The sequence below is a fragment of the Anser anser genome (genome assembly GCF_964211835.1).
Source record: "Anser anser genome assembly, chromosome: 5".
In the NCBI taxonomy this organism is placed as follows: domain Eukaryota; kingdom Metazoa; phylum Chordata; class Aves; order Anseriformes; family Anatidae; genus Anser; species Anser anser.
The window spans coordinates 64,655,540-64,673,798 of NC_139725.1; the positions used below are offsets into that span (position 1 = coordinate 64,655,540).

The 18,259-nt window shown below is 46.5% G+C and overlaps 1 protein-coding gene across 3 annotated transcripts in view; it reads left to right on the top strand.

Annotated features, from left to right (window-relative positions):
- The first annotated feature begins 17,263 nt into the window (after positions 1–17,263).
- The window catches only part of LOC310900771 (uncharacterized protein), a 332,787-nt gene continuing 331,791 nt past the window's right edge, over positions 17,264–18,259 (top strand). For 2 of the 3 annotated variants that reach the window (XR_014585369.1, XR_014585370.1), the window contains exon 1: positions 17,369–17,518. The gene's annotated coding sequence lies outside the window, so the exon portion shown is untranslated. The other variant, XR_014585368.1, reaches the window with a different exon arrangement.

Genomic DNA, 18,259 nt, shown 5'->3' on the forward strand with positions numbered 1-18,259 from the left:
CCTCTGGGAGCATGTCATTTCATTTTATATTCCTTTTCCAAGAGCAAACCCAACCCATGAGCACGCAGGTCTCGCTGCACACAGCCACCGTCCTCAGTGCTCCCCAAATTGTTTTCCTCCTGCAAGCTGCTCCAGCTGGGAAATGGGGTTTTAGGCTTGCTAAGTCATGACCACTCACAGCTGGGTGAGGAACAGGCTTTTTGGGAAATGCGATATGATCCCAGGGCATTTCTCAGATATGTTGCGTGACTGTTGGAGAAGCATCCTTTTCTCATTGCTTGAATTCATCTTGAAATTCAGGCTCCAGAGCAACTCTGCAAATAGGTTAGTGAAAAATCTATATGTTAGAATAATGCTGAGTGTAATGAATGACTTCTTAATAGCTAGGAAATAAAGCTATAGCTAGCTAAATAAAGCTTTGTGGCTCTGGACTGTTGCCTTATTCTACATGGGCTTTTAAAATAAACCATAAATTCCCCGAATTTTACTATTGAGATACATAACTATTCAAGTAGGAAAACTGAAATATATATTGCATTGGAAGAAAGTAAATGCCTGAGTCAGCTTTACAGTTGAAGCAAGACTGACTATGGCAGCAGGCTAAATTTCTGAAAAGTGGGGAAATATTAATTTGCTATTTAACTCAGTATCAAATGCATCACGAACCGCTTCTGTGGCTGTTGCCATAACTTCTCTTCCACAAAGAGTGTCAGGCAGACTTTAGATATAGCCAAGTCCCTTCTCAAACCTTTATTCAGCCAGTGCTGTAAAGTAACTTCATTCCATGCATCTCTTGGTTTTACAGTACCTGGATTTAAAACCAGAGGATCTATTTACAGGGACTGTGTTATATATGATTTGGGTTTGAAGCCAAGATACTCACGCGAGGTGAAGGATTATCTTCCTATGACATTAATTTTTGCAAACTTCCCTGGCTGCTCCGAAACACCAGTAAATGCTGGAAGGGCTCCAGTGAGGCTGGGGGAACCTCGAGGGTTGCTGTGAGGGGTCCAGCTTGGTTGTGCAGGCTAGGATCAGCCCCGTGACTCTGCTCCTGAGGAAAAGAGGTACGGAGCAAGGATTAGGGTCAGAATATTTAATTCCTCCCACCCCCTGTTAGTGAAACTATACGGCTTTTTTGAAACTTTTGCATTTCTTTCCCAAAGTCTGTTTCTTAATTCCTAGGTTCACAGGGCTGACTTAGGGAGGGAAATGTGAAGGGAATTCAGATCTGATGCTTGGGTCTGCTTGGGATGACAGGATGTTTTTTCTCTGGGATATATCAGAAAGGAAGGTGCTGATAATGGTGAGAGCTGAACTCGCCCAGTTTGGGGTTGTGGGGGAGGGAGGGCACAGTCCCTCGAGGACCTTGTGCATCAGCCAGTTTTAGTCTTTGGATCCGATTCATTCAGGGTCACTGTGGCTAGGGGACAGGCAGACATTTATTTCCTGGGGTTTTGGACTGGTTAATAGGTATGTTTAATCTCCTTCTAACATTCACATTTTATACTCTGCTATATGATTTTGTTTTTAACTGAGGCAGTGAGGGTAGATAGCTGTGGGGACTGCGAGCTAGCTGGGCTTCAGCATTTATAAGACAGCCCCTTGATGGCCGCAGTTCAGCAAACATGACTTTTTTGTGGAAGTTTGGACAAATCACTATATTTTTGTTAGACTGAATTGTCCCTGTTTGGATAAGTGCACTAAATTTTGTTTATATTCATATATTTTTCATATGTTTATGGGGTGCCTGTGCATGAGCCACACTGCAGCTTCCAGAAGTGCTCACATTTCCTTGCTGGGTACAAGGGCTTCCCGGTGCCATCGTGAAGGGAAATGCTGTGGCAAAGTGCAACAGCTTCATCAGCAGGGATGTACACTGATGACATTGTATTGCAGCTTCACATCTAACGCAGTTGCTCCTTCGTTTAGACAGGAGGAACGTAGCACACCCCAGTAGGTGGAGGCTGAAGATTATCGATAGATATGGATAAAATGAACCTGATTATTGATAGATACAGATAAAATGAACCTGGCTTTAAGAGCCAACTGTTAAAAAGTGAGAGTAATTAATCAAACACATCGCTTTATAGGGGAAGTGATACAAGCATCATCACCTGGAGCCTTAAAAATCAAAGCAGGATGCACGCTGGCTCCCTGAAAGGTGCAGCTTGGCACAACTGCAGGTCGAGGGACCTGGCGGTGGCTTCCCCAGGACAGAAATCTCCCAGTGTTTTCAAAACCACATATTAGTTTAAGGACAACAAAAGGAGTTGAGCTCCCTCATTTTCTCCCCATGACCGAAAACCCCAAGAACTGTTCAAAAAGTCTAAGCTGCCAGAAAGTGGGACAGAGAGCAACTCCAGAAATCTGGCAACTCTTCTGAATTGTGCCTATGTTTGCTTGACCTGATTTTTCCCTTATCCTTATAAAAACATTTAATTAAACATATTTTGAGGCCCCAAGCTGCACAACTTCTGTTGTTTAATTGCCTCAGATAACCCCCCCTTTTGTGTGTGCTGCTAACAAGCAATTTGCTCTGTGGCACTTGCAGCTCCGGCAGACGACTGCATTGGCTGGTAATATTTGCCTCTCCTTTTTTTATTGTTCCTCTCAAGTGACTGTCACTGGTTGTATGGAGAACAGCCCAGACATATATGCACAGCACCCGAGATCAGAGTTCCCAGCTGAACTATTGCTGTGCATTAAGAGCTGTGTAAACAGCTGTCTGGGTTTTACACCAAGGTAAATATTAATCTTTTTGCATGAACTGATGATGGAAAAATCCAGAGTAAATAGAAATATTAATAAACCTTAACAGTTTGGAGCCGTGTGATGGCAGGCAGCGCGAGGCCAAGGCTCCTTCCCCTCCATGGGCACTGCTGCGGGGTTTTGGGTCGAGGAGGCTGGGGCACCGGCTGGGCACCGCTGCAGCACGGTGCCACTGCGGGGAAGGGAGAGGCTGCTGGGCTTGGGACTTCTGTGAATATTTTCTCCTTTTCTGATTTCTTCCCATCTTCTTTTAATGCGATTTGGGGGTTGGAAGCAGTAGGATAGTAGTGGATGCAGGGCAGCCCGTGCTGGGCTCTGTGCAGGGAGGAGGGTGCAGGGTCACCCTGTGTGTCCTCCAGGAAAGTTATCCCATCCCAGCCGCTGGCCAGAGCCTGGCACAGCTGTTTATATGAAAACGAAGCACATGCTGCCTCATGGCAGGGCTGTGCTCAGAACTCAGGTCGTGCTCCTCCGTGTGGGGCTGGGAAGGGAGAGAGGTCGGACGCGTGTCCTCTCATTACCCAGACTGGGAGCTGCAAGTTGGCTTCATTTGCTGTAGGCAAAGTGGGGAAAAGCTCACCAGAAGACTCCCCAGGTGAAACTGTGAGCTGGGAAAAGTGTTTTCCAGCAGCTTTGCCACAGGTCTGCCTCCCTGCATCAGGAAGGTCCCTGGCATGCCCCAGGACATGGTGGCACCGCCTCAGTTCTCAGCTCAGGTCGGCAGCCAGCAATCCCCCCTCCCAAAGCATGGATTCATTCGAGCTGAGTTCAAAAAATGCCTTCCGCTGCTTGGTGCATGACAGAGAATTATGGGTTGTTTGGTGGTGTTTTGGTGAAATTCTTTATGCCATCAGTGTGAAAATGTCTCTGAGCTCCCAGGGTGTGCTGGTTTCCTCCCCCCACCACATCCCTCCATTTAGTGTTGGTGTGGAGCCACGGCTGTTGGGAATTCATTTCTGGGTCAATCCTTTCTAACCTCTCCGTGCATTAACCGTGTTGTTGTAGCTTCATTTAAACTGCACAGTGTTCTCCTCCTAATTGAGCTTTACGAACTAATAAGCGGATGACCAGTCAGTCGCACATCGTCCGGCACTGATTTGCTGCTGCTGCTCCTGGGGGGCCGCGGGGTGATGGTGACTCCCTGTCTCAAGAGGATGGGGTGATGGGCACTGTCCTGTGCCCTGCAACCCCTAAGCGGTTTTGGCACCCTACACCTGAATGTCTCCCACACCATACAGCAGCAGTGAAAGCCCCCCGTCTCCACCACTTCTTAACAAGCTCCCTCTGCAAACCACGGGCCATTACTGGGAAGCATTTGAGGTGCTGATGTATTTTAAAATGTGTCCCTTGTTTTAAATACGGACATAACTGAGTTCCTCTTTATTCCCTGTGTTTTCCCAGCAACAACAGTTTTCTTTTTTAAAGAGGAAGTTAAAGCATTTACAAAGTCTGTTGGGAAGTCAATGCTGTTCCTGTCTGGTGGCAATGCAAAGCTCAGGATTGCTCCCGGGGGGTGTCTCCGTGGCTGGGACTGCAGTGTCACTGACGGCCCATGGTTGGGTGGTGGCATGGGCAGGGCTTGCCATGCTCACCTCCAGCCCAGACAGTGGAAAACAGATAACTGCCATTTCCAAACAGATCCAAAACCAGCTGCTCCTTTATTTTTCAAGTGGAAAAATGTCCCTTATAGAAGTACTCAGGATAAATTTCTTTTCCTTAAGTATGCATGGAAAGGCTGGTCCTGCACCTCCCTTATCTGCAGTGCGAAGTGATTGATTTTAAATAGTATTTCCTTGATGCATGTATGTTTTTTTGCTTTAAAAGCACAGCAATTCAAGTCTGTAGTCTAGGTTTAAAATGGAGACTGAGGTTTGGCAAAGAAGCTAAAATATTGCTTCCTAGAACATGACAATACCGTCAGTGCTTGCAGAGCCCTGTTCCAGGAGCTATGAGAGAGATGGGAGACTGAAATGAAAGTTAATAATGGCTTAAGAGCATTAATTTACACCCCAGTTGAGACTGGGAGTCCTGGAGGAAGGAGATGTGGGCTTGGCGGAAAGTTTCTGTCTGGATCAGCAGCTTTCCTTCCGAGTCAGTGCTGATCAGCCTGCTAGGATGCTTAAAAGGATGTCCTATGATTATACAACTGGAAACATTTTAATTAAGTGATGCAGCCTGGATTGCTAAGTGAATTTAAAGCGTATGTAAATAATTGCCCAAGCCTTGTGCACGATGGGCAGAAACGAGGTACAAAGAACTTGAGATCTTTGCTTGCTTTTTAGGTTTCAAATGCTTCCAGTTGCTTAAGTGAGAACCATTTCTTTTTTTTTTTTTTTTTTTTGCTGTTAGCAACAGTGACTGAAGGTGAGCCCGAGCGGTTCCCTCCTTGCTGGAACTTGATAACACGGGGGTATCAATCAGCCTTACCGAATTAGCATTTTACTGGTAGTGATGCACAAAGCCTTTTAATGAGGACTTTCAAGTCTCCCAGCTCAGGGTTTCTGCCTGCCTGTTCCTTAGCAACAGAGGGGATTGGCAGGCAGAAGGGTTTTGATGTATTCTTACATAAAGGATTTACAATGCTGGAAATTGCATGCAGAAATTAGGATAATTGTGTTTTGTTGTTTTGGCACAAAGTTCAAAGATAAACAAACAACCTTTGGGCCCCCAGAAGCTTCCTGTTTTGTTCCCGTTCCTTCCTCTGTTCTAGTGGAGAAGTTATCCACCAAGTCTGGAGTTTAAATTAAATGGACTTGTGTCTGTTTTCTAGAAATTAACACATCAGAGCAGCAAACACAGTGCTCATTGATCTGCAGTGGGAGAAAGAACTAGATGAGCAGCATGCCGAAATGCGGGGAGAGGCAGCGCTCTGCGGTGCTTCGGCAGTGCCCCGGCTCCTTTACGATGGCATCGTCCTGGAAAGCCTCGGTCCCCATCCTCCGGCAGCTCCCAGAGCCCTGCTTCTGGTGGCTGGGGAGCTTCCCAAGGCTTGGCGGTGCCTGACGTTAACACTGTGCATCAGTGCTTCTCCTCCTGCTCTCCTGGAACTGACTGGGATCGGGGCTGCTGGGAGGATGCGCCTTAAGCAGACGCCCTTCACCAGGTTGCTGCCCTCCTCTCCATCCCTTGGCCAGCCTGGGCTCCTGCGCTATGCCACAGCCTGCTGCGTGGCCAGTGATGCTGATCAGGCTTTTCTTTAAAGAGATTTGGTGTGAGCAGAATTTAGGGTGAGCCAGGCCGTGGGAAGGGCCACCAGGCAGAGCCATGACACCACCACATCCATGCTGCTTTGGGCAGCCTGGGATGGACTTTATCCACCCATCTGCTCTGTTCACTATAAAGTTCCCGTATTTCACAGAAGCGGAAGTGCAAAGCACATCAAATTAGAGCCAGCAAGCTTTTCACCCCTACTGTATACACTGAGCATCACTTTTCACCTCGGCATTGCACATCCGTGTGCCTGCTGCTCAGCTGGATGTTGAGCACTTGGCCCAGAGCTGCTCTGCTGAGTCGTGGATCCGAGCCCCTCTTGCAGAAAACCCAGTGCAAACTGCAGGGAACTCACCCAGTTTGCTGCTGACGTGCGCTTGGTGCGATGTGCTCTGTGTTTTGGGGCGCTGAGTCAGCCTCAAAGCTCGATCCCTGCCTGGCTCCTGCTGGCACCCTCCTCACCCCTCCCAAACTGGCCTTGTGCAGCAGTCCAAATTCTGCAACTCGCTAATAACCAACCCAAAGCAAGAACAGTAAGAAAACCTCTGCAAAAACTCCCTGGCAATTTTATAAGAGCTCAGACTTTCTTTATAAGGTCTGCCGAGAGGAGGATGTCGATCCCTGGCACCGGCAGCAGGCACTGGGTACCTGCTAACCATGGGGTTTTGCGGACCCCACCCCGTCCCGCTGCTAGGGCTGGGTTTCTCCCTGAGAGGCGCTCGTGCTCCTCCAGCGCTTACCAGAAGCAGGTGTTGCCCAGCTCAACTCTGTGCAGAATCATCTGCAATGCTAATTCAGAAGAACGGAGCCGTATGTGGTTATTACAACCTGTTTGCTGGAGGCGTTTTGGCATGCTCTGGCACGGGCGAACCGATCAAACCCTGCTGCCCCTGCCAGTCTGCTCTGCACCCTCTGAAGGTGTTTCTGCAGCCAATATTCGGCTACCAAATCCCATCCCCTGCTGTCACTTGCAGCTCTGGCGGGAAGCACCTGGCTGCCTTTTGTTCATCCCATCCCATCCCATCCCCCTTTTGTTCACCAGGTTTGAAATCCTGACGGGGTACGTGGCAGAAATGGCAGCCCGTTGGTTTGGGCTTTGTCTCCTGGAGTAAACCCGGACCAGTTCTGCTGAAATTGATGGAAATGTATTTGAGAGCGCTGAGGAAGATGCGACCATCCGATTTGCACTGTCTACTGGAAACAGGAGCCGATGGGTGCAGTAACTGCATTCCAGTTTGTTTGGATTTGAACACTGGGAAACTGTTGTCTCATGTCACCCATTAACTCAGAGCCCCGTTTTGACCAGAATACTGACTATCAATCCTTTAAAACATTTTTTTTCCACGTTATAGAAATGTGAGGGCATTTTATGTGTGCTGTTTATTTTTTTTCCTTGAGGGCTTTAGTAACTACTTTTTATTTAAAGAGATCAAAAGTTAGAAGAGCAATAGCAATTTAAATATAAAAGCTGTGAACTAGTCCCCGGTTTTATAGACAATTAGCTTGCTGAGATATTGCTGCACATTACATGTACGTATGTATATCAGGCTGTTCACTGGGGGTGCCTGAACGAAACACCTCTGGAGGCCCTGGGCTCACTTTCTGCTGCCCGAGGCAGGGCTGTGGCCAGGGGAGGAGCCCACTGATGCCAGGACTTTGCATGGCAAGGAGCCGTCCTCGTTGTAGGACTGCAATGTCCCCAACGGGGTTTGCAGGGTTAGGTTTAAGGTCAGCCTTACCCCTTGCAGGCAGTGAGCTGTGTCTGAGCAAAGGGTGGCCCCCAGCTGCTTCTTCCCCAAAAAGTCACCTGCTGAGAGAGTCTACGCGCACAGCCCTGCGGTGTCCCCATCCTTCTCCTTTTTGCTTGTCCATCTCTAAACACTTTTGTTTCTGAGGTCTCTGGAGCTGGCGAGCTGTTGCTCGGAGAGGACGTCAGTACACCCGGGCGCTGCAGGGCTGAAATTTGGAAACCTGGCTGCGTCTTCTGGGCATTTGAACGGCAAGCTGCATGCGTTGCGTTTGATAAGGAATGGGTGTGATGCTGCTTGCCATTTTTAATGCATCTAGATGAAACACACTCTCTGACATTTCCTTCGCTAAATTCTGTGGCTTAATATTCAGCAGTCTGCCCTTCATTATGTTAAACGCCTTTTAAAAAGTAACCGGAGCGCTATTTGGAGAAGGCCCACTGGCATACAGAATGGCTTCATCCCCATAAAAATGCAAATTAACGCTCTGGAAGTGTAGGTCTAGCTCATTTATATAGAAAATAAAAAAGGGCTTCGAACAGAGCCCAGCCGAACTCTGTTACCAACAAGGCGTTCAGTGATAGCTGCGGCTCTACACGTTCTCACAAAGACAATTTCTCGTCTCTTTCCTGAAGTTTCCTTTTCATTTTTCAACCTGACTTCCCACCAGAACCTGCACGATCCCTGCCTTCCGACAGCTCCCAGCTTCCTCCTGCTTTCTGAGACCTCCATAAACAGTGCAGTGCCTTGGAAAATGGGGCTTTTACGTGCAGTCCTTGCTCATCCTTCAATGTGATTATCATTTCTGGAAAGCACACATCCATTCCCATGTGCAGGTTAAGAAAGAATCCAAAGCACACTGCACGGACCTGACCATTTCCAAGGATCTCACCTGGGAAGCTCACAAATCTGGAGGGCTGATATTAAAATATCATTTTTTTTTTTTTTTTTTTTTTTTTTGCACAGCATTGCAGTGCTTTCCTTAGAAGCAGTGCCAGCAAAATAGAGAATCGTGGTGAGATATTTTTTTCCCAATTTCTTCCTAAATCAGACTTTTCCATTTTTTGGAGGTGATGTGCTTATTCCAGACCTTCTTCCCTGCAGGAACTTGGCTTTCCCAGGGAAGAGGACCTGAGCTAGATATCCCAAGCTGTCGTGCTGCAGGGACATACTGCAGCCGTGGGCTTGGCTGCTCCAGGGGTTGTGTGAGGGGCCCGGAGTGCTTTGTCCCTCCCGGGACGGTTTGTAGCTGTGAAATGTGGCATGCGATCCAACACAGCTTGCCACAGAAATAATGACTGCATGAGAATCCACTAAAGTTGCATTCATTTAATTCGCTTCTGCTTTTTTTTTTTTTTCTTCATTTCTGTCTCTATTATTTTTTTTTCCTGTGGAGTTTTTGCTCTGTATTACCAGAGCCTGGCCCAGACCACTGTTTTCCCTCGGGTCTCTCCCTTTGCAGGGGTGACCATGCCACCGTCCCTGTCCACTCCAAAGGTGGAGGGAAACATCCTGCTCACCACAGCACCCCAGGGAACACCGAACATCTACATTTTGGGAGCTTTGCTGCAGATAAGCTGGTGCCTTAATTCATTTGTTGAGTGTGCGTATTTCCACGCACACACCTTGCTCCCTGACCGCAGCAGGGCGTTCCCACCACACAGCAGGAGGTAGGACAGAGGCAGGAAAAGGAAATATTTCACTGTGCATGGTGGTGCCCACTGCCTCACTGTGGCTGATAGATGTATCCGCAGGGCACCAGAAGACCCCATGGACAGGAGCTTGGTCACGTTCAGCCCAGGTCAGATTCACAACAGTCTCGGTGCCAGAAATCGCGTCTGCAAGTGATGCTGAGTCACAATGTTGGTCAAGACCTTGGATCGTCTCTGCAGGCCATTGGCAGTAGCTGATCTATTTCAGTATTCAGCATAAACTGTCTCTTCTGGTGCTAGGAAAATTGGGCTACCAGTGTGAGAGACTTGCACACGTCTAGCAACCTCAGGCCTGCAGATGCCACTTCCAGCATTCAGCTGAGATAACTGTGTTACGGACAGGTTCAGCCTTCTTGCTATTTTCCCCTATTTATAGCTTCTTTAATGCTTTTTTTTTTGGTGTCCTTTCTGCTAATATTCAAGTTCCTATGCCAGACTTTTTTCTCCGGTCGTAATTGTTTAACACACACACTTCTTTTTATTCTTGCTTATTTTGCACTCGGGCTCTGTCAGGCAGGAGTCTCCACGCCGAGGTGTCTGCCCCAGTAATTGCCTGGGCTGCGTTCCAGGTTTGGATCGTAATTTTGGAAGCACTTCAGGAATCACAGTGCCCACAGAGGAGTTTTGCTGTGTCTTCACAGCCAGTGTGCGCCTGGGGTTTTGGGGACCGTGCTCCTATCTCACCGCCTGAAGTGTGGTTGCCATTTCCATGGTGAAGCCCCAAAGCTGCGGTGCCGTTCCCTGGGTTTGGGACCAGGCTGCTATGGACAGAGGGTGGGTGGCTCTCAGGGAGCGATTTCTAGCTGCTGCCATTCAACTTGCTTGTCTGCTCTTGCTCCAGCGGAGACCCAAGGTGATGGATTTTCTCGCTGAGCTGCTGCCTTCAGAGCGCACTGGCTAGGTCGTGCACTCGCGGTGCTTCTCGAATATTTCGTTTCTTATTTCATCTGCTTTTTGTTGCTTGAGGCAGGTATCGCTGGGGTTTCAAACTGCTTTTTAGGTCACTGGCTCATTTCAGGGGTGCCTGTTTTACTTGGATGTGTTGAATGGTGCCGTACACGGCCTCCCACCCTGGGAGTCCTGGTGACGCTGATGCAGAAGGCAGCACCCACCTGGGAGGTGGCCCAGGAGAGGAGGATGGGACAGGAGGGTGTCACGAGCAGGAGCATCCCCATTTATTCTATTTGTGATGTAGACTATGAAAATTCTCTCTTGCTATCAGCCACAATACATCTGTAGCCTTCTATTTAGAGAATTATTTTATTCCAGTCTTTGCTCCCATTCCTTTTCATCAGTGCCAGGTGAAAAATGTCCTTTTTTGGATGTTCTTGAGATCCATGCATATGACAGAATTGCCCACTGCCTTTTGGCTTTCATCATAAATGAACCCGTGCAGCAAGTCCTTGATCCATTATTTCAGCGCTATTTTCTGATGTTCGGTTCAACTCCTTTTTCAGACCTTTTATAATTTAATAAGTAACCAGAAGCCTTAGCACTCAGCAGGCTTCTGAGTCTGGCATCACAGCAGCTAAAACTAATGCACTCCAAGAGGTTAGGCTGGGTCTGTTTTTTCCTGTATCCATTCACAATGCCAGCAGTGTTTTCTAAATACGTGTTTATTTCTGGTACGGCATCTTACCTTGTTTTCACATCCGCCCTTATCTACAGAAACATAGAACACAAACCCAGAGCAAGAACAGCCCGCTGCAGGTTTTGTAGCAGATGCAGCAAACCTCTAGGTGCGTCCTTCTGAAATCTGCAGTAATTATTGAAAACAAACCAAACGACGAATTTAAAATGCAACACTGAACATGCACTGAAGCTGCAGGGTGTGACGCGGTTTCCACATCCTGCTCTGCACTACTGCAGCTGTGATCGAGGTCCCAGCCCCACTGAACCCCATGGGCATATGTCTGCACCCCGTGTTTATAGCGCACGATGGAGGTATCCCAAGCTGCCTTTAAGCACTCCAATTCAGCATCCAGAAATATGTTTTATATACAGAAATGTCTATAATGGGTCAGATGAAAACCCAGCACCCCATTCCTGCCAGGGGCCAGCAAGAAGGGCGGGCACAGCCACAGGAGGCCCCGTGCTACAGGACGTGGAGTGGTTGTGTTGTGAGGGAAAGGCAGAGCCCAGGGGAAGCAGATCCTCCAGGCCTCGCAAACCCTTCTCTTCTGTGCACTCCTTGCTCCCTTCACATGCGGCCCAGCTGCACCTTCGTACGGGTCAGCAGCTCTGCAGTGTCACAGCAGAAACGAGAAAAAGTGACGCTCACAAGACTTACGTGGAACAGCTCTTTCTGAGCCGTAAATTTACTGGTGCATTGAGTGAGGTCATGCCAGAGACACCCCTGGGAACGAAGCTCATCGCATCTGCTGCCGCAGGGACCTGCGAGCAAGCCGACCCTGGGAGAGGTTACGGCTCCTGCAAGCTCTGCAGGAAACATGTCTCCTGCATGCTGTAGTTCAGAACTGCTGAATTTCTCATCAAGATAATATCTGTTGGGCCAGACGAGGTAGGAATATTCATTTCAGCCCCACCAGTCGTTAAGAAGGTGGGGAATTGCACCAGGAGTCAAGAACAAAGTTTGTTGCATTGTCTTTACAAAACAGGAGCTTGATCTTCGTGAAGAAATACGATCAGAGCCTATCAAGTTTTTTTCCAAGATACTTTGAACAAAATAATTGAGCAGGAAAACCTCTCGGGCCTTCATTTCTCAAAATATTAAAATTGTAATGTAAATTATCTTATGCCTGGAGCAAAAAAGCGTATAAAATGTCAGAGTTGTCATGGTTTTAAATATACAAGCAGTCAATCCTTTGTCAACTCATATTGGAATTTTAGTCATCCAGATAAATTGTTCCTTCACATAGACACACATGTATAGACACAAACATAGGGCTTTTTTTTTTTTTTTTTGAAAAATAATGAACCCGCTCCTCAAAAGGTGCTATAGAGACCCGCAATTCCCGGCTTCCAGAAACATCTGTGAAAGGAGCTGTCTAATATCTTCAGAGCAAATCCACCTGGGTGTGGGGAACGTGTTTATGTAAAAAGATTTGGCTGTGTAAAATGATTTCTGCTACCGCATCCATTTATATTTTTGTCTTGGTGTAACTAATGGATACAGCAGCCGACCGTGGTGGAGAAACATTAAAGAAGCGCCGACTGGCTTGATCCAAATAATAGATCTTAAAAAAAATCCAGTTGTGAGCAAATCTTTGAATACAAAACTTGTCTCGGGGTGGATTGTGATTCAAACGAGGCACCCCGTGCAGACAAATGAAACACGTCCGCCTCCTCCCGAGGACGTGTCGGGTGCAGGCGTGAAGGCGGTGGTGCACGGAGCGGTGCCGGGGAGCCCTGGGCGGCCGGGTGGGCTCCTCAGCCCCACAGCACTCAGCACAGGGAGCCTCGCCGCTGCTGCACCTGCCTGCTGTGTCCCGAGGGAGAACGGGGAAAACAAGAACTGCGCCTGGGTACAGCCGGGATGGGGGTTTCTTAATTCATTTGTATGATATATAAATATATTTCAATATAATATGTATCATTATATATATTATATAAACCATATTAATAATATATAACATAATATGATATAATATAACATAACACAACATAACATAATATAAATTAAATTATTATATAAATATATATACTATATACTGTGTATTATGTGTTATGTATTATATAAATATATAATATCTTTCAGTATAACTCATTTAATGAAGATTTAAGGTCTCTACAAGTACTTTATCCCTGCTGACAGAGTTTTCCTAGGATCTGATTCGTGAGCGTGCAGACAGATGTAATGGAAGTGAAGGCATCCCATACACTGAGCGTGGGATGATTTGTAGTTTGTCATTGTGTTTGTGAGTCATTTTGGGGGACTAAATATCTGTTCGAGCCTGAAGTGAAGATGCCTACAAGCAAATCAGTGTGCACACAGAGTCAGTCTTGCATGGCTATGCAGTGCCTGGGCTCTGAGTGGGGTAAGTGTGGGCAGAGAAAGTTTTCTCAAAATTTTGCACAAAGCTTCTTATAGCTCTGTTGGACATTAAGGCAAAGGTGGATGAGATCCCTGGGACTCTTAAGCAGCACCGATCTGATAAGGATAGAGCAAAGGTGCAATTCATATCTAACTAAAACTGACATGGGGGCAGGTTATAGCTCATCTAATTTTGCCAGTCGGGGGAACACTCCTTCCATGTCGTGTCTGCACTGGGATCTCCAGCGGGAGACGTTGCAATGACTACACAAAGGTGGTTCCTTGCTGTACCAACAGCTGTAGATGCATGCACAGAAAGCACTACTAGGAGCCCTCATCATGTTGGCTATATGGGACACACTGGTTTACAACTGGATTAAGTCAAATTCACACACAGCATGGACAGCTCCTTGTCTCTGATGTCCTGGCTAGGCTCCCAGTTTCCAGACAAGGGGCATTCCTGCAGTGTTTGGGATAGTTCGGCTTGCTTGTGCTCAGCTTCTCATTCTGTGTTTTTCTTTCTCCTTCCAAACTGCAATATCAGTAACATCTTACTGACCACATGTAAATATCTTTATTGTGTAGGGTTCCAATTAAAGCTAGTTTATGTTTCCTCTTCTGTTTAACTTCTCCTCTGAGGAAATTCTGTATCTGTATCTCCTGTGCCTCTTGCTTGGCAGCTTATGCACCCCAGCAGTATGTGGCCCTGTTTTGTGCTTGTTTGTTTACAGCATCCCATCCACGGTAATCAAAGGTCTGATTTAATCTACCTTCCCTTGTGTTGCTGATTAAATGGGAGAGTAAGAGACCGCAGCACATGACCTTCTCATGCAAAATGGAGTTGTTAAGCACAAAATGGTGTTATCTGAGTTACACTCAAGCCCAACAATATTAATATTTTCCTGTGCTAAGAGGCATCTTGGAAAAATGATATATTTTTTTTGAGGTATCTCACGTGTTTGACCACAGAGGAAATGGACACAAGTGGTTTGGCTTAAAAGTCAGCCTTTAGACGTCTAAGGTAGCACATGAGCAAACCCATCCATGAAACGCTACATCAGCGGGTCACTGTCCCAACGTTGTGTGCCCTGACCAACGCAGCCCCTGACCCAGGGGACCAGTCCCAGAGCAAACACAACCCAAACCATCCTGCCATGGTGCCTTTCTGCCAGCACGGGCAGTTCAAGCCTTCAAAGCCACTAGGTGAATCTGCTCCTTAGCAAAGCAGTATGACAACAGAAATCACCGGAGTTTTTCTAAACAGGATGATCCTGAGCAGGGCAGTGTTGACCTGTGCTCAACACACCATTTGCTAGCTTGTGTTGATGCTTTATTGAACCAGTTGTAATTATCGTGTCAAAGAAAGCCAATTTGTACCCTGGCAGACTGACATCTGGTTCTAGATGGCAGCAGCCTTTCCGTCAGTAATTGAAATGATTGTTCTTAGTGTGCATTGTCAGAAAATGACATTCTTGCTGATATCCCTGAAGTGACTTATATTCACTCTGGAACTAAACAGATATTGTCAGGCCAAAGCTGACAAGTCATTTTCCTCTTTTGGGAAGAAATCTCATTACTCCAGCAATAACGGCCGGGTGCTGCTGGAGGGGGCTCCCAGGTGAGGACGTTTGGATGTTTTGTTGCTGCTGGCTTTGCCTGCATCTACATGTGGCATCCGAGGAGCCTCTCATCCCTTTCCTGCGGCTCCATGGCTCGTTGAGAGCCCTCTTCGGGAGTCAGATTTTCCCTGGCCTGTGAACCCAGTGCCATGGCCCCCTTCGGAGCCGTTGGGAGGGTCCTGGGAATGGTGGGAGCAGGTCACGGTGTCCTTGGTTCGTCCTTCCTCAGGCTTTATCGGCAAAGCAGCAGCGGGGAAGCACAGGCATAAGATCTACAGCCAAAGTCTCCTTCTAAGTTGCATACTCCCCCATCTGGTGATCAGAAAACTTTGGCCTCAGTCTCTTGAGGAGGAAATTTGGAAAAATGTCAGACTTTTCTAATTACACACAAGTTGCTTTCGAAGAAACGCTTAAAGAATCTCTTAATTGCTCACAAGATTTTATCAAAATGTCTGTCAGAAACGTTGTTTTTTATTTCCCTAGCAATTTGTTTGTGTGTTTTAATCTTCACCAAAATGATTTTTTTTCCCTATATAAATCAATCGGTTTGCAACGTTTGTGAAATTGAAAGAATTTTAGATTTTTTGACTCTTTGCTGCTACAGGCGTGACCATGTAGTGATGGAGAAAGCAGCACTCCCAGGGACTCCTCCTTCACATGTCCATCAGTCAGCCTCTGAGAGCTGAAATGGATATTTCTGAACACGGTGCAGGCGTGTGAGTTTTCGAAAGCATCCAAAGCACAGAGAATTACTTTAAATTGTAGCCAGCCTGCTTGAGTTTCTCCCTAATCCAGTCTTCCTAGATATTTGCACTCCTTTTTCTATCACCGTTTGTGTCAGTCTGGTTTTAAGGAGGAGCATGCTGGATTGATGCAGTTGGCGTTCTTTTCTTAGGAAAGGCTAGGTTATAATAAAAAAAATTAAACACATAGTTTCCTTTTTGCTTTAATTAGCCCCACCTCCAGGTTTTTAAACCTAAGCTATCTGCTTGTCTTCCTGCAGTTGTCAGGAACCCAGGGAGAGCTCTGCCTCTCTTTTATGAAGTTGGACATGCTAATTATTTAAATATAAGGTACGGGAACGATCCCCTTTTCTCAATGCAGATAGGTACTGACATCTGCACCACGCAGCTGGTAAGTGCCAAGAGTTCATTATTGACACTTTGTATTTGTTCTAAAATATCAAAGCTTATTCTTGAGCACACCACTGAAAGTACAGAGGAAAAATCTCACACAAGACAAAATAATAAAAATGGTTCAATGATCTGCAGGACCTTCATGGTTTAACAAATTGAGAGGAGACAACATGTCAGAAAGTGCCAATTGCCACGGGGCAAATATCTATATTTCATTAGTTACTATTAAATGCTGGAGAAGAAAGTCAAGAAGTAGGAGAGAGTGATATAATTTGCCACCAATTATGATTTCTGTATTTTGATACCTGATGCATTTAAAACAACAGAGCTGCTTGGATGCTAAAATGTGCTGTTTAAAACCAGCAAAAAAATATATGAAGACACGGCTAGTAGGAGTGAAGGGGCCACAAGGTGCAGAGAGCTTTCAGTATCATTACCAGCTTTCTCACTTGAGCAGCAATAAATCCTGTAGTAATGCTTTTTGGGCTGGAGTACTTATACTTCTTCACTATTTGCTGTTCTCTGAGACTCTCTTTAGATATAACAGGGAATTAAGCATGGGAAAGCAGGGAAAAGAGCATCATCAGAGCACAAAAATCATGTTTAGCACTTTGGTAAGAAAAGAGCAGCCTATAAAGAGGGAAAATGACAGCGAATAAGCCTGTGGAATAAACCAGTTATGTGTTGTGTCATGGCCTGGGCAGAGCCAAAGTGCAGGCTGTTAGCTCAGGCTGCTAGCTTTAGAAGCTGCTGTGCTTTTTTTTTTTTTTGATTAATTCATATTCTTTTACCTGGAACATGCACACCACACAGAAAAGTACACACGGGGGAAATCTGTATTCTTGTGATAAAAGACCAAAAAAGAAACACAAGTGCTGTATTACTCCAGCTTCTTAATATCTGTAGGTGATTGTGAACTCAGATCATGACATAGCACACCCCTGATAAGCCCATAAGACCACCTGTTTGGTAATACCAGGGGAAAATGTCCTACAGGGCATTTGCAGCTACAACATGGGCTTGTAATGACTCACAAAAGCCCTCTGGGAGAGTATAAATTGGTTTCAGGGCTTTCCTCTCTGATGGTGATTTGTTGTGGCTGGGATGTGTCCTGCTGGGCTGCAGGTGGGGGCTTTCCCTACCTGGGCTTCTTTGTGCCATCTCAGGGCAGGTGGGTGAGCTGTTAGCTCCTGCCGGTTGCTGGGAGTGGGAATGTAGCCTGTGTTTGGGGAAAGTTAAGTCTGAGCAGCTTTTGCTACATCTTGGGGACCTGCAGAGATGGTGAGACCCAACCTACAAGCAAGAATCTCCTCTGCAGGGACATGTGGTGGGAAAATAGAGATTTATAAACCTTTTGTATGTGTGCTGTGGTTGACTCAGTGGCTTAGAGTGTCTTTGTTTTAAGTGATAATTATCAGTGCTAGTATTCTGATAAATCCATTTTGGGACCCTCTATTCAGAGGTGCTTGTAGCTTTGATGCTGTTGTCCTGGAGCGCTGCTGTGGGCTCTGTGTGGAGGTGTTGGATGCTGTGCTGATGTGGGGGGGATGCAGGGGATATCCCTGCATTGCTTGGTGACCCTCTGCACCTCTGGGTGCTGCCCTGTCCTTGCAGGAAGGGCAAAAGGCTCCTTCTGTGACCATGGTTTTGTTGTGGGTGCCGTGCTGTGCTTTCCTTGAGCTGTGTACTTCCAGAGTTTTGAACGCAGACCAGGGTCTGACTGTGATAATAACTCCATTGCATCTCTTTGAGCCTGTAAGTTGGGGGATAATGTTGTCTTGTGGCTCCGCACTGTAATGTCGTCTTTATTGGGAGCTGCTTGAATTCAAGCTTTTGCAAGTTGTCTGAAGGCTCCTCTTCAAGTGTTGTTTCAAGTGACTTGGTACAGAAGCGCAAGCTACCACTATATGGGTTAAACGTGGACAAGTGTAATATTGTGTGGAATATGAAGATGTCTTGTGAAAAAGGATTTGATAAGCACATTCAAGGGGATCTATTTCTTTTTTTCTAGCATATCTGTTCTATTTTGTCTTGTAACAGGGCTGCAATTGTAGGCTTGAATGAGAAC